The 17316-nt window shown below is 40.2% G+C and overlaps 1 pseudogene; it reads right to left on the bottom strand.

The window, feature by feature from the left end:
- Positions 1-524: 524 nt before the first annotated feature.
- LOC141636694 (small nucleolar RNA R71) lies at positions 525-623 on the bottom strand (annotated as a pseudogene).
- Between the last annotated feature and the right edge of the window lie 16693 nt (positions 624-17316).

Genomic DNA, 17316 nt, shown 5'->3' with positions numbered 1-17316 from the left:
AGAAGAGTTGTTAGAGGTACTTCAAGAGTTGCAGGTAGTGGAGAAATTGGGGACATTCAACTAAATAATATTGAGTTTGTCAACCCTTTTGCAAGAGAAGGAGAGGATAATTCAATTCCAAACCAACCACAAAATCAACCCACAATGCCTAAATTTTCATCACATTCTGTACCAACCGAGGAGAACCTACCAAACGGTACTCCTACACCACCACATTTAACCGGTAATTTCATTGCCAAATCCACATTCATATAATTAGTTGAGAGAAGTCAATTTGGAGGGATGCCTAGTGAGGATCCTCTTTTACATATGGAGACTTTTTGCGATTATTGTGATGCAATTTCTCAAACCGGAGTTACTCAAGACCAAATCCGATGGGTATTGTTTCCTTTTTCCTTGATCGGTACCGAAAAGCAATGCTTGAAGAGCCTAGACAAGGCTACCCTTGGTATTGATTCATGGAATAAGTTAGCACTTGCCTTCTATAAGAAATTCTATCCTCCGGAGAAGACTAATATGTTGATAGCCCAAATCACCGGGTTCAAGCAAAGGGATGAGGAATCATTATATGAAGCATGGGAGAGATTTAATGACACTTGTCGTTCTTGTCCACACCATGGACTTAGTGAGTGGTTCCTTGTGCAACAATTTTGGAACGACTTATATGAAGAAACACGCAATGTTCTTAATATGGGATCCAATGGGAGGTTTATTGAAGTTGATGACAATTAAACATGGGCTAAAATCAAAGATATGGCGGTTAATAATTCCCAATATAGTAGGCCTCGAAAGGCCACTAGAGGAGGAAAGCATGACGTATATTCCATCACACAATTGGGTGCTCAACTAAGTGCTTATATCGACACCATCAATTTGAAGTTTGAAAAGGCCATGGCTAAGCTTGATTAAGCTTCCAAATCACCTAAACAACATGTTAATGCTATGGTGGCATCATCCTCAATCCCAAATGGAGTATGAGAAAGTTGTGGAACCGTGGGATATGATCAAAACGAGTGTAGGGGAACAAATGAACAAGTAAATGCTTTCCAAGCATATAAGAGTGGTACCCCTTATTCCAACTACTATAATGAGAACACCAAATTCCATCCAAATCTCTCATATAAAAGCCAAAATGTTCAAAATCCTCAACCAACATACACTCCACCTCCAATGAGAAACCAAGCTCAAAGACCCTTTTTCAACCAAATCCAAGGATATCAAAATCAACCTTCCTACAACCAATCCAATGACCAAAGCTTTGATGTTCAAAAAGCGGTCCTCCAAATGCAAAAGAAACAACAAGAATTCTTCACCCAAATGTAAAAAGATAGCCAAGCTAAAGAAATCACCATCAATAACATACTTGCCCACACCAAAATGTTAGAGACCCAAATAATCCAATTAGCATCTTCTAGCCCCAAAGACAAAAGGAACAATTACCTCCTCAAGGTAACCCGCCCACAAGACATGAGACAGTTAGTGCCATCCATTTGAGGAGTGGTACAAGATATGAGGGGCCGAAGAGGCCAATTGATGAAGATATTATGGATGCTAGTAGCAAGCAAGGAGTTGTGAAAAACTCTAAGGAGGTACATCCTACTACCAATGAACTTTCAAATAAGAAGAATGAAGAGAAGGCTAAGGAAAAAGAGCCTATTGTGATTAGACTTCCATTCCTAATTTGCTAAGCTAAGCCTAAGTTTGATGAGCAACTTGGGAAGTTAATGAAAATTGTGAAGAACTTAGAAGTCTCAATCCCATTCACGGAACTGATCAATCATGTTCCGGCTTATGCAAAGTTCATGAAGGATATTCTTACCAAGAAGAAATCCATCCGAAAGTTGGAGACTATTGCCTTTACCAAAGTGAGTAGTGCTATTCTTCAAGGGAGTTCCCTTCCAAAGCTCAAAGATCCGGGAAGTTTTTCTATCCCATGTACCATTAGCAACACTACAATCAACAAAGCATTGTGCGATCTTGGAGCAAGTGTAAGTGTCATGCCATACTCGGTATGTAAGAGGCTAGGAATGGGAGAGCTCAAATGCACCAACATCACTCTTCAAATGGCGGATCGATCAACAAAGTTACCTTTAGGGGTATGGGAGGATGTGCCCGTGAGAATTGGCAAATTCTTCATCCCGGTAGACTTTGTCATTGTAGACATGGAGGAGGATTCCAACATTTCTAACATCTTAGGAAGACCTTTCTTGCACACCGCGGGAGTGGTAATCGATGTGAAACATGGAGAGCTCACACTTGAAGTAGGGGATGAGACAATTACTTTCAACCTTGACAAAAACAATGAGAGCCCCCCGATTACATGAGCCATGCTTCATGGTCGATCATTATAGCCGAGAAAGTGATAGGAAGAAGTTAGAATCTCTATGCAAAGATTAAGCCATGGGTAAAGAAACATCACCCATGTGGAAGGAGAAAGTGGATGACCTTCAAGTAGCTCTATTTGGAGAGCATGGAATTTTCAACAACAATGAGAGCTTAAATAGCTCACCCATCATGACAAGTAATGAAGAAGGCCTCAATGGCCATGATAACAAGAAAGGAGAGATGCTTTTGTCAACTCATGACATCATTGGGGAACAAGCTAGTGAAGTTTTTGGTCTATGGGACGATGAATTTGAAGGAATGGTCAATCCTTATATTGGAAATGCTATGACCTTAGATAAAAGTTTTGTAGATCCTTATCATCACTTTGACTTGGATGACTACAACAATGAAGAAAACAATATGTAAAGGTCTACACAATACCTCTATCATCAAAATGAGCAAGCCTTCGACTACTTCTACAAGGTGTTGAGCAACATCAACAACACCTTGGCTTTGCCCCCTTGATACTTCTCACAAGAAGGAGAGTTTGGTGGAGTCCTCCATAAACCACCATTTGTAAATATTCTAACCCCCTAACTAGCATTTCATTTCCTTTATTGCATCTTTGTCATTTTTAGGATTTGCATTTTTATGCTTTGATACAAGATTTTTGACATGAGAGCAAGTCAGGGAGGTATTTTAACGTGTTTTGATGTGTAGTGTTTGATCAAGTGTGGGGATGGTAAATGCCTAGGCTAACCAAGCCTTTGTAGTGAAACCCACAATATTTAACAAGGAAAGGAAGAAGGAATGACACGGGAAGAGGAATCACCACAAGCAGACCTGAGCTCGTGGGAGTCAAGCACAATCCGAGCGTCCCCAGGCATAATCCGCGCATCCTGGCCTTAGGACGTAGGAGCTGGGAAGCTTCAATTTGTGGGAAAAGTCCTGTAACAAAATCTGCGCAAGCCGAGCTCAGGACGCTCATCCCCAACATTAGGACGCTCGTCTTGAAATCAATCCGCGGGTCCTGGAAAGCTCCAAACTTCTGAAATTTTGCTGTAAGAAAATCTGCACATCCTAGGCACAATCCGAGCGTCTCAGCAGAAATCCGCTCGAGCTGAAACAAATCCGCGCGTTCCAGCACTGCTTTGTGATTTCAGGATGTCCTATGAGATGATCCGCACATCCCGACTATGATCCGAGCATCCGAGGCCTGATACTCAAACAAAACACGGGACACCCTTCATCCCAACTCATTTCCATCTTTCAAAAACACAAACACATACATTTTTCCCTCACTACAACCCTCAATCCCCTCATTCAAAAACATCAATTTCTCAATAAAATTCACCACAATCCAAACAACACTTGCTCAAAACAAGATTAAATCACTCCTTCATCAATAAAAGACCATCTAAACATCAATTTCCTCATAAATTGAATCGATTTTCTAGGGTTTGGGCAAAATTTCGAAAATCCTAAATTAATTGAGGAATTAATTGAAGTTTGAAGAAGCAAAGAACATTCAAGCAACATCTTGGTTTGTTGATACCAATTTAAAAAGGAGAATACAATGGCAAGAACCAAAGGCGGAACCAACACACCCAAAACTCAAAATTTATCAAAGAGGCAACAAGCTCTTCTTACATCTAAGGCTTTGGTAGTAACCCAACTAAGGGAGGAAGTCCAAGTAATCATCAATCCTATTGAGGAAGCTACCACATCTACTCCGGTTGTAGAACAATTGTCAAATTTTTCGGAGGTAACTTTCTTAACCGATAAGCATAGGATTGTGCCTGGGGACGCTCGGATTGTGCTACCAAGTTTATGGCTAGGATTGTGCCTGGGAACAAATGCCAAAAAGACTATTGTGGCTACCAAGTTTATTTGTCAAGACACTTTGGAAAAATTAGGTGTACTTGAGAGAACTAGAGCATTTTTCGAGTCCATGAGGTTGATAACCCTCTTTGAAATGGATGAATTGACTTACCCCTCATTGACCATGGAATTTATAAGCTCCTTGAAGGTGTATAAGATAGAGACTCGAAATTATGTTGAGTTCCGTCTTGAGAACAAGAGTAGAAGAATGACTAAGGGTGAGTTTGGTAAAGTGTTTGGTGTTATGCGATATGATCATTTTGAGACAAAACCTTTGAAGTATGATGCCGCATCCCTTTGGAAAGCTATAACCAGTCGAAAATTTGATTCCGTCCGGGAGTGCCACGCATTATATGTTCACCATCCGGGCATAAGAGTTTGGCACAAATTCATGGAAAATACCTTGATTTTTAGGAAAGGCACCAACCACTTCACCGAACTTGATTTTGTCTACCTTGAGTCCTTCATGAATATCAATGGGAAGTTCAACAAAAAGAACAACATTCTTCAACTATTGCTTGATCGATGGCTTGAGATTGATAATGTGAGAATTATTTGGGTTACTACTCTCTCCCTTCCACTCATTAGTTATCATTTGCATTTGGTACTAAGACTAAGATGACTCATTAGTTATCATTTGCATTTGGCACTACGACTATGATGACGTGAGATGGAACATTTTAATAATAATATTGTTTCACTAATGTACCACCTGCACATGAGATAGAATATATTATATATAGAAATGATAACTATTGACTGATACATTTATAACTGGTAAATGATAACTATTTATCGAGATGGAGGCAGTGGCGTATCTAGGATTTGTTCAAAAGGGGTGCGGTTACGAATAGGAAATAACGACAAACAACTTTACAATTAAAAAGTTAGAACGTTAATAATAATTTTAGTACTACGAATAAATTGTATTAATTAGCATACCTCGTGGAGTCAAATTAATGATCTTAAATATAATTGAGAAAAAGGATTGTACATCAGAGGTACTACATCATACTTAATGACTTTTTGAGTTTTTGTGTATTTTTTTCGAGTACTATAGCGTTTATAAATTACATTTTAGTTTTATGATTCATAAATCAAGTTTTTTAGAGCTTATATGTAATTTTTTTGAGTTATAATGTAACTTTTTGAGATTAAAGTAAGTAATTAAACTCAAAAACTTTATAATAAAACTCAAAAATTTTAGATTAAAACTAAAAAAGTTTATCTCAATGCTCAAAAACTATACGAGCTGATGTACTACATCAGATGTATAATCCACTTACTGAATATAATTAATACTCTTCCACTTGGGTTTTGGAAGGAAAAAAGGAAAAAGGAGGAGGCAATCTCAAATGTGAAAGCAAAAACAAAAGAATATGCAAAAGTTACTAGAGTGGGGATCGAACACACAACCTACGACAATCATTTCCCACAACTTACCACTGCACCACCAACAACTTAGTGCTATTTTGGTTTCTCGTTTTAATTTTATCTTTGATTTATGGGGGGTGGAGATGCATTCCCCCCCCCCCCCGTCCCGTAGATACGCCAATGGATGGAGGGAGTACAACTTGTTGGGTATTTGATGTTGATGATGACAAGCCAAATGTTACAATGTTTTTCTCTTAAGTTTACTTAATAGGAATTGTTGAATTGATGATTCAAGACGAATGAAGCATTGGATGAAGACCGCCTTGTACTTAATTTGGGTCCATAGTATTGAGTTAGGAAAATATTTGGTTTGCTATACTAAGACAACAGTGTTGCTCACTATTGCCTTCCTGGACGGATGAACTATGGTTTTCAGAATGATTTTTGAACAAGCTTTTCAAAATGATTTTTGAACAAATTATTAAGGCATCTTACTTAACTAGTCTAGTTAACTAGTTTAGTTGGTGAGATGTGAGTTTTGCCTAAATGGGTTGAAAGTTTAAGTTTGATTTGTTGAAAGTCTTAAAGAGTCTTTCCTTATTTGTGTAACACCCCCATACACCAAGGTGCCTTACCAAGACCACCTAATGCATGAGAATGCTACCATCTCGGTTACCCGAGGCATAGTAATCAAAAATGACCATCATGAAACATACGTTAAATAAATAAATTTAAAGTGTTTACAACAATACCAAAACTGAAAGAATACGATACAAATGTTCCAAACCAAAACAACTGAAATAAATAAAATGTCATGACAATACTGCAGAAGACTACTACTCGGACTCGTGGTGACTCATCCCCAGCTAACCCGCGCGCATCCATGCCGTACCTGCTAAGCAACTGCTCACCATCGCCGAATGGATCACCACAGTTTTCAAACATTTAATGGGGTCAGTTACTGCATAAACAATATAAGATAAACAACAAACAGAAACAAAATCACAATTCCCCAACACCGTCACATCACCAATCATCTGGCTATACACTAAAGTGTGCAGCCCTGCCAGAATACCCATCGTAACAGGTATTCGTCGCCGCTAGTGAGGGACCGCAGTCGTTCCCAACTAAGCCACGCTTATCTCCATCGAGCGAATAACCCAAGTCCATTAATGTGCACACCTCCCTTGTGACGGTAACCACAAAGGGCATGAAGCCACTCCCGCAAGTGACTCCACCCAGCCAAGGGCGTACCTCGCGAACCATAGAGAAACTACAACCAATTACAACATCAACAATACCAAAACCAATTACGATGTAATCACATGCCAATCAACCAACAACCATCTTATACAATTTACACAATAACCGAGTAGGGAAACCCTATCTGGAATGAAATCACCGATCAACAATCACAAGTAGCGGATCAAAAGCGTTCCTCTACGAAATCACCCCCTATAATCACATAATCATACAATTACAATCTAACATCAACAATACTCCCAAAATCCTCAATTCACCCAATTACGGTTTAAACCTAAACTAATGAATCAACATAAAAACAGTGCAAGGATATTACCCACAATACGACGATCTCAACGGTATAAAGAACTCTGAAATCCGACGACTCTAACCCTTGGATTTGATAGCAATGCGAGAGAAGGATCTTACGTTGCTGTTTTTTCTCTTGTAAAACGTTTAGAATAATTAAAAAGGTAAAATAAATTGATGGAAATGTTTATATAACCTTTTCACGCGTTGCTATCAAACCCGGCAAAAACCCGTATATACCGAATTACTCGATCGAGTAACTGAGGTACTCGATCGAGTTCCGCCTACTCGATCGAGTTGCCCTTACTCGATCAAGTATCCATCAGGCATAACACTCTCCAGAACGCAAAACTAACTTACTCGACAGAGTAAGCCTTACTCGATAGAGTACCCAACAGCTCATAAATCTGTGGTATTACAGTCTTCCCTCCTTAAAAATGAACTTCGTCCTCGAAGTTCAAACCCATACCCAAAAACAAACTTACTAACTCAACTATGACACAACAACACAATGAAAACTCAAAAACAAAATCCAAACAAAACTCATTATGACTCAAAACAAACGCTAATTTTACCAAAACTTAAATAAAACCGTACAAAAACCTTATGCGATCATCTCCTACCCCCTAAAAGAAACATGGTTACGTCCTCGTAACCACACATACATGATCAAAAAGAGACGGGAAGCGCTCCTTCATAGCTTCTTCCGTCTCCCAAGTTGATTCCTCAACGTTGTGATTGGACCATAAAACCTTCAGCAACACTGTTTCCCCAGTTTTAGTTTTGCGAACCTTGCGATCTAGGATCTCTTTAGGCACTTCAAGGTAAGACAAGGATTAATCCAACTCAATGTTCTCAACCTTTAGCACATAAGAAAGATAACTCACATACTTCCATAGGTGAGACACATGAAACACATTATGTACACAGTCCAAAGCTGGTGGCAAAGCTAACCGATAAGCAACCTCTCCCACACGATCCAAAATCTCATAGGGCCAATGAACTTTTGGCTTAGCTTTCCTTTATTACCAAATCTCATCACCCCACGCATAAGTGACACTTTCAAAAGAACCTTGTCCCCAACTGGAACTCAATGTCCCGACGTTGGAAGTCCGCACAACTCTTTTGGCGATCTTGTGTTGCTTTCATCTTTTGTCGAATCAATTTAACTGCCTCAGCGCTATCATCCCAGCAAATCGGACTCCTGCATCTCCTCCCATACAAAGCCTCAAACGGAGTCATCCCAATACTCGTATGGTAGCTGTTGTTGTAAGAAAACTCTATCAAATCCAACTTATCTTCCCAGCTACCACAAAACTTCATTACACAAGCCCTAAACATGTCCTCCAAGGTCTTGATTGTCCTCTATATATGCCCATCTGTTGCAGGATGAAAAGCAGTGCTCATCTTCAAGGTAGTCTCCATCAGTTCCTGCAACTCTTGCCAAAATCGAGAAATGAACCTCGCATCCCGATATGACACAATGTCCTTTGGCACCCTATGTAACCTCACTACATTCTTCCTATAACCAATTGCCAACTACACCTTACTCCACGTATCTTTCATTGGAATAAAATGAGCCGACTTAGTCAAACGGTCAACGATCACCCATATCATGTTATTACTTTGCTGGCTCCTCGATAAACTCACTATGAAATCCATGGAGATATATTCTTATTTCCACTCAGGTACCTCAAGGGACTGAATCTTACCTTGCGGTCTTCGCTGTTCCCCTTTGACTCTCTGGCAAGTCAAACATCTAGCCACAAACTCAGTTGTCTCCCTCTTCAACCCCGACCACCAAAACATGTTCTTAAGGTCTCTATAAAGCTTGTCACCACCTGGATGTACTGAATACAGTGTGAAATGAACCTCTGTCATGATTATCTTTTTCAACTCTTCATCCTTAGGTACACACCATCTCCCATCAAACCGAACACTCCCATCTGAATGAATAGAGAACCGGGACACCATTCCTTTCTCTACTCCAACTCGCCACTCTTGAATTTTGGGATTAAGAGCATGTTTCTTGCGAATATCATCATAAAGATCCAGCTGAACTGTCAAATCACCTCTAGCATCCCCAATCTGGATCAAATGTATACCCATCTTGGTCACTTCATCTTTCAGCCTCATGAGTGACATAGCTGTGCATAGAGAATGCACACTCTTCTTGCTCAACTCATCGGCCACCACATTGGCCTTCCCTTTATGGTATATGATATCCATGCCATAGTCTCTTATAAGCTCCATCAGCCTCCTCTGTCTCATGTTCAACTCCTTTTGAGTAAAGATGTATTTGAGACTCTTGTGATCAGAAAACACCTTAATGGTCACCCCATAAAGGTAGTGTCTCCAAATCTTGAGAGCAAACACAACTGCACCCAACTCTAGATCATGTGTCGGATAGTTCTCCTCATAAGACTTCAATTGCCTAGAAGTAGCATAGGCAATGCCTTTCCCGTTTTGTATCAAGACACAACCCAACCCGTTCTTTGAAGCATCTGTATACACCTCAAAGTTCTTACTTCCTTCAGGTAAAGTTAAGACTGGAGCTATGGTCAAACGCTCCTTTAATGTTTGGAACGCCGTCTCATAACTTTTATCCCAACAAAACCTGTTCTCTTTCCTCATCAACGCTGTCATAGGCCTGGCGATCTTGGAAAAGTCCTTCATGAACCATCGATAGTACCCTGCCAAACCCAAGAAACTTCTTATCTCTGCCACATTCTTTGGTGCCTCCCAGTTAAACACTGCCTCAATGTTGCAAGGATCCACAGCTACAGCTAATGCGTGTATTTTATATAGGTATTTTGTACTTTATTTGCATGCATTTTTATGCATTTTGTGTGGTTTTTATCTACATATGTCCCCCAAATTGGCTACTTTGGTTTGTCTTGTATTATTTGCAGGTATGAACTAGAAAGGAGCATAATCAAGCCTAAAACATGTCCCTATGCATGCGTTTAGGAGATGAGTTGAGTCGGAGCTTGGAAGCTACTAATTGTGATGCGCAAAGTAGTAAGATAGCTAGGCAAGCAAAGGAATAACTTCAAATTACTAGTGCCTACTTTTAATAGCTATATCTCGAGTTCTACAACAGATTTTCAGCTGATTCCGATTGGAGATGAAAGCTTGTTCTCTTATATTTCCAACGCCACTAGAAATGTCTTGAATGCCCAAGTAACGAAGAAATGGCGGCCGTTTGAACTTCAGTGCGCGAAGCAGGAATTGTGCGCTGGAAAGTACTCGATCGAGTACAATTATGTTCGATCGACTCCTTTTTCTACTCCATCGAATGGTGCCTTTTTCATAAGTGTGCGATCGAGTACCTAAAGTACTCGATCGAGAGGTTTTAGCTTGGATTTGTTCGATCAATTTATATAATGTTACTCGATCGAGTGATTAGCTTATATACTCGGGATTTTTAACCCGTGTTAAGTTTATTTTATGATAATAATGACTTTCCTATATAAAGGAAGTCGGGATTAGGTCATAATTATCTTTGGTGCTCCTTTGGACTTCTTGGGACGACTCTCTACACTTCATACATTTCTTTTCTCTCCTTTCACGGTTAAACACTTCTTTTCTCTATTCCTTGCCGGATCTCTTAATCTGTAATTTCTTCCCTTTTGCTCTTTCTCTTCCTTTACTCTCTTCTTAAATTATGATGTTAATTTTTCCTTTATTTTTCGCTCTTGTCCTACTTATTAGTATGTCTAGCTAATTACCCTGCTAGATTTAGGAGAGTCGATGGATAGTTGTTAATTGTTAATTAGGTTTACAGATCTGTCGTTGTTGTTTTGTCTATGTTGTTAATCACTGCTCATAATTGTATCTAGCTAATTGAATCGATTCACTTAGCCTTTTTAACCTTGGTAAGCCTTGACCTAGACTGGAAGGTTGGAAGGGGTGAGACCCGCAGTGAACAATAAGATGCTTTAGTGAGGGCGGAAGCTAAGCTAATAGTATTTTAGGGCGAATTGAGACCGGAAGGAGATATTCGTTGCCCCTTAGACTGACACATCGACTGATCTATGACCTTAGCTGCAGTTAACTGACATTCATTGATGACCAATTAATCCTAGTTTTCTCTCCCTCTTATTAATTTCTCTTAACCTTTTCTCTTGCCTTAAACTCCTTTAGTTTAGTTTATTCAACTCAAAACCCCCAATTGTGACCTTAGACAGACCGAGTTGACAAGTAGATAGTGACTGCCTCCCTGTGGAGATCGACCCTACTTACCACTAACTTCTGTTAGTAGTACTTAGGTATTTATTTTTGGTACCTGACGACGGTATCAAATTTTGGCGCCGTTGCCAAGGAGCCAACTACTTATTTGCTTGTTTATTTTTGTCTGTTTTTAGCCTCAAGGGACTTTTTCCCTTGAGGCCTTTCTCATCTTTTTCTTTAGTGCTGTTTTGATAGGTCCAACAGGTCCTACCCAGACAGTTCTAGGTAAAAGATCGTCAAAGGGAATGCTTGAGTACATTTGACCTTCCACCTATGTTCCATTCTATGGCGCGGAAGGTGGTTTTCTGTGAGAGATATGGTGCTGCTGGGCATAATGCAGCTGTTTGCTTAGCGGGAAACGACCGTGTCAAAATTTGGCGCGATGAGGACTATGCGTTCAAGCAGCGAAGACAAGCTAGTAATTCCACTGAAATTGTGCCGCCACATCCGTTTTATCAACGAGGCTATCAAAAGCCTCCATTTGTTTGGCCACTACAGCAACAAGCTACCCCTCTTGATGAACAGAAAGAACAGATTGCTGAGTTGAAATCTTTGATTAAGGTACTTGCACTTTAGCTGCAAGAAGACGATAGACATACAGATGCTCAAATCCATGAGCTCGAGTATCAAATATCTCAGTTAGCCGCTGAGATGAATGATGATTTGTATGACATGGAGTACGGAGATTTATCTGAAAATGAAGCGTTAATTGAGGATTTCTGCGCTGTACAGCAACAAGTACTCGATTAAAATGATTATATTGTTCGATTGAGTGATATACCTATGGAAGTGTTCGATCGAGCAGACAAATCCACTTGATCGAACTGTCTGTTTGAGGAAGACCTCGATCTAGCAGATTCGTGTGTTCGATCGAGCAATATTCAAGAGGAAAGCTTTCGATCGAGTATTATCTCTACTCGATCGACCACATTGGCCATGGAGCGTAATGATATGTCACTTTGGTCCGTTTTGGATGACGATATGGACAAAGACAATGGTTATGGTAAGTCCCTCATTTTCAAAGCCGAGCTGGATGCCTTGGAGGCTGCGATTTACGGGATCTTATATACAAAGGAGAGGAATGAGAAGACAGCTGAGTCACTGCTTGCTCCTAGCACGAAAGAGGTAATACATTCTTTTATCAATGATTCCGACGTTGAGAGCAACCAGACTGAGGTAGTTTACGATATTTTTATTATTGTTGGTATTACTAATATGCTATCTCATATGACTCCTATTTTTTCTTCCGATGCTCGACCCTCTCCTGGATGGATGAATAAGTTACTAAATTTTCACCATATTTGTCGTCAGAAATTCGTTAAGGTAAAACGGTACCTTAGTTTATTTTTAAGTGCTCCTGAGCTCCTTTATTTTGTGGACAAATTTGGGAGCAGTCATAGGAAATTTGTTAGGCTTAAACGATTGAACATGTTATTTTTCTATGTTACTATTATATTATGGTGCTACTTACAGTTTTGTATAGAACATGCGCAGCAATTTGATCGGCTGCTGCGTGCTTTGAGTTACTTTGATTGTGACTTACTGGAGCAGCTGGATGAAGAAAAGATGGTCAAGCTGGGACCTGTCTGAAACTAGCGCTACCCGGGAGGCAACCCGAAATTTTTAGCTGTTTTACATTTCAGTTTTGTGTGTAATAATTGGTTTTTAAAACATAGACTCTGCGGAACAATTTAGGCTTGGTCCTTTGTCGTATTTGTGGTTGCTAATCGCGTCTTTTGCAGGTATTTCACTGAGGCCTAGGAGTTTGCGCATTAGGGAGTTCTCGATCGAGCGCAATTCTACTCGATCGAGTACTAAACACCCTCGATCGAATGATTCTTCTTATCGATCGAGCATCCACAGATAAAGACCCTTCGATCGAGACCTTCTGTTTCCTCGATCGAGCACTGTTGCAGCCCATTCTACTCGATCGAGTCCTTTTCCCTCTCGATCGAGTAGGTTCGCTTTGTTTTGCTTCCTGTGACGCTGTTCTGGAGCTATTAGTGACCTCCCATGTTGCTGGCTGGTTTGGGGAGGTCCCTACTTCGCGTATTCTTGTAAGTTTTTACACGCTTCACTCTCTTCTTTTCTAGTTTGCATTTCCTTTCCTTATTTTTGGGTACAATGAGGGCATTGTACGGTTTGGTTTGGGGAGGTTATGCATCCATATCTGTGTCTGCATACTGTCTTTATTGCATTTATGTTGTCGCGTTTAATTTCTGTATGCATTGTTGTTTATTTTTATAAAATTCAAAAATCTCATAAAAATAGAAAAAATTCAACAAAAAAATTCAAAAAAAATTCACGTTTATTTTTGCATATAGGTTGAGTCGGAACGGTAGATTTCCGTGATGAGATTGCACTTTAACTTGTCATTTTTACTTAAGCCTTGCATCTAATTGATAGTTATTAGCTTAGTCATGCGCATATCTACGAGTTAATGTCAAAAATATAGCTGACTGTTTAGACTCGACTTGATAAATTGGCAACCTACTTTACAATTTCTGAGTTTTAGAGCCATATAACTGGTGACATTCATGACCGGTTCATGTAGGAATTGAGAGTAGTACTCCTTGCATAACATGTCTATCACTTTTGCACATTTATGAAATTCGACTGCTTATCACTTGCGTACATTCGGGTTTGTGGTCGGTGTCACATGCACGGAGGTCCTTACAAATTCCATTTCTTTCATTTTCACCCACTTAGCTCCACTTTAGCCAAATATAGCCTTTTTGACCCATTAGCTACACCCCAAATTTAGCCTGCCAGTCAAGCTAATTTAGTGTAATTTTTGTGGTATATTTCATATTTTGCGAGTTTGGCTTATTCTGACTTGTACGGCGTTGGTAGAAAAAGAAAGAATACGGAAAGAAAGAATAAGAAAAAGAAAAACGTGGAACAAAAGAAAAAAAATCAAAAATCAAAAATCAAAAAAATGGAAAACCACGTGAAACAGAAGAGAAAGAAAGAAAAAAAGAAATTTGAGTTGAGTTGGTTGAAATAAAAGGATCGTCTATGCTTATTCTATTCTTGTGACGGTCTCACTCCTCCGTTTTATTCATATCTTTTTGAGGAGATAGTGTTTTGGGTAATGAGTTTTGTGCCAAAGAAGGGCACTTGTGCTTTATTTTCAAGACAACTGAGATTTGGATAGTTGTAAATGGTCCTGTTTAGGTGCTAGCTTGACGCTTTACCTCCACATTTCCATAATCTGTTTTGCCTTTTATCACCTGTAACCTCACTTTCCCATATTATTTGTAAGCCCTCGGCTGTGATGGACATTGTTGGTTAGAATGTATGTGTAGTACTTGAATCGTCTATCATTTTTGCTGCATGCATGTTATGTAGGTCGCAGTTTAAGTGAGTGACTGTTTTCTCTTTCTCTCTTATACATATACTTTCACCCTTTGCTTCATGAGAGAAGTGTAACACCCAAGATATTTAAGAACATTGTTGACCGTTAATGTTGACCAAACAGACCTTAGGGATGAATGGGTGAGGGATCAGACTTGTTTCATGAGGTTTATAGGATTACTGGCTCGACCTAGCTGAGGCTACTCGGCCGAGTATCACCCATACTCGACCGAGTAGAGCCTACTCGGCCGAGTATCACCCATACTCGACCGAGTAGAGCCTACTCGGCTGAGTACTCTTGTACTCGACCGAGTATGGCTGCTGTCGACACGTTAATATAAACGCAAGTTCGCGAGATTCATTTCATTTTCTCATTTCTTCGACAGTTCCTCTTTTTCTAACCCTAGCCTATCTCTACCCTATCAACCCATATCTTCACACTTTAATGAAATTAGCCTAAACCTCTACCATAGGAATGACAGGATTCGCCGAGAAAGGATGACGGAAGTGGTGGTCGTCTATGTCACCGTCGATGCGTAATGTAGGTAAGTTTCTGCCTTGTGTTCTTGTGAGTGATTCTTTGAGTATAGTTGTGTAATAGGAGACGGTTATCATTGTTAGGATGCTTATTGGAGTCGTGCGTGGCTGTAAATGGGAGTCTTGCATGCTTTGCGATGAGGTAGGGTTTCCCTACTCAGTTTGCTGTTAATTGATTTAAGACTGTAATTGTATTGTGTATAATTGTCATCTGCTGATCATCGGAGTATGGGTGTAGTGGTGATGGTGGTGTTGTTGTGGTGTTGTGACAGCTGTAAGGCTGTGTGTGTTGTGATGGTGGTGGAGTCACTTGCGGGAGTGACTTCACACCCTAGTTCGCCCTCCGTGGAACCCACCACGGGAGGGGATGTGCACATTAAGGGACAGGGATTATTAGTCACTCGTTGATGAGCTGGACTAGGTGGGATGGGCTGCGGTCACCCACTGGCGGCGAGGATTACCTGTTGCGATGGGTAATCTAGCAGGGCTATACCCTTCGGGGTGTAGTCGGTTACTGTGCGAGGTCATGAGACTGGGATAGAGGATGATCAGCTGTTTATATTGTTATACTGTCTTACATTTGATTAGTCAGTACTGACCCCGTTGTTGTTGTTTTGTGAAACCTGCGGTGATCCATTCGGGGATGGTGAGCGGTTGTTTTTAGCGGTATTGTTGATGATGGCGGCTAGGATTGGAGGGATCGAGTCATCACGCTACCGATCTAGAGAGGCGAGTCATGAGTGTTATAGTTGTACCTTTTATTATAAAGACGTTGTAATGAGTAAATCTTGTATAAGATATATTAATGTTTACAATAGTTCTTTTATTGTCTAATTTGATCTACCTCCTCGGGAAACCGAGATGGTGACACCGTCATACACTGGAATGGTCCTTGGTAAGGCATCCTGGCGTACAGGGGTGTTACAAAGTGGTATCAGAGCCGACGATTTTGGAACCTGAACCAATGAATCTAATGAATATAGGGTGTCAATTAAAATGAACCTGGTGTATGTACGTTGGGAGCCCCAGCCGATGCTAGATTTTGGGTGAGTAGGCGCCCTCATTCCAAAATCATGGCCCCATCGGACTTAAGCCAGACACGGGAAAAGGGTAGCTAGTGAGAGTCGTTGATTGCTTGATAAGGATTGTTGTGTGTATCTATTATTAGGGTGATACGTGTTTTGATGTATGTGTGGAAAAGTTGAAGTGAGTGATGAAATTGTTGCAATGTGCGATCGGTGATAAGTTAACCTATTTGTTTCAAGATGAATGTGTTGTGTGTTGGGTTGCTACGTTGCAAATGTGATTAGGGTGTATATCTGGTGATATCACGGAATTAGAGATGATGTGACATAAGAGTTAAACCTTGCAGGTACTGTAATTAGATTGTTGAGTATGCTATAAGGATAGAATATAATAGTTTTATGGCAAAGTGAGGAATGAAGGTAGGAGTGATGATTATTCCGATGATGGATGTGATGTTGTTATGTGTTTATGTGGTAGAAATCAGCTTTAATAGTGACGAGCCGGATGCACGGAACTCCGAACGATATTATTTGATTTTGCAGGAACAATGAAAAGTTACGACTTCTTCTTTGTTTTCGGAAAACTCAACCGAGTAGATGAGTGTACTCGACCGAGTAGACCATACTCGGCCGAGTATCAAGCTACACAACCGAGTGCCCGTTTTGTGAGAATAATAATCGCTTATGTTCTTCAAAACTCGATCGAGTAAGAAAGGTACTCGACCGAGTAGTAGACACTCGGCCGAGTATCCTAAATACTCGACCGAGTAGTCGACACTCGACCGAGTATTCCCAATACTCGACCGAGTATTGCTGTAGCAGGACTTATACGGGTTATACAAAAACCCTATTTGCGTTCCTTTCTTCCTTATTTCCGCCTCCCACCTTTCTTTTCCTTCTCTCTAAAAACTTCATATCCTACCTCCCTCAAGCTTTTGGGTAAACTTGGGTATTCTACTTGTTCTTGCTTGCCTCAAACCAGTTTAAGGTAAGGTTTAAACTCAATTTTCTCATTTGTTTTCAAAGTTATGGT

The sequence above is a fragment of the Silene latifolia genome, chromosome Y, assembly GCF_048544455.1.
Source record: "Silene latifolia isolate original U9 population chromosome Y, ASM4854445v1, whole genome shotgun sequence".
Lineage (NCBI taxonomy): Eukaryota > Viridiplantae > Streptophyta > Magnoliopsida > Caryophyllales > Caryophyllaceae > Silene > Silene latifolia.
Note: the sequence above shows the minus strand (reverse complement) of the source record. Positions and strands in the feature narration are given on the sequence as shown.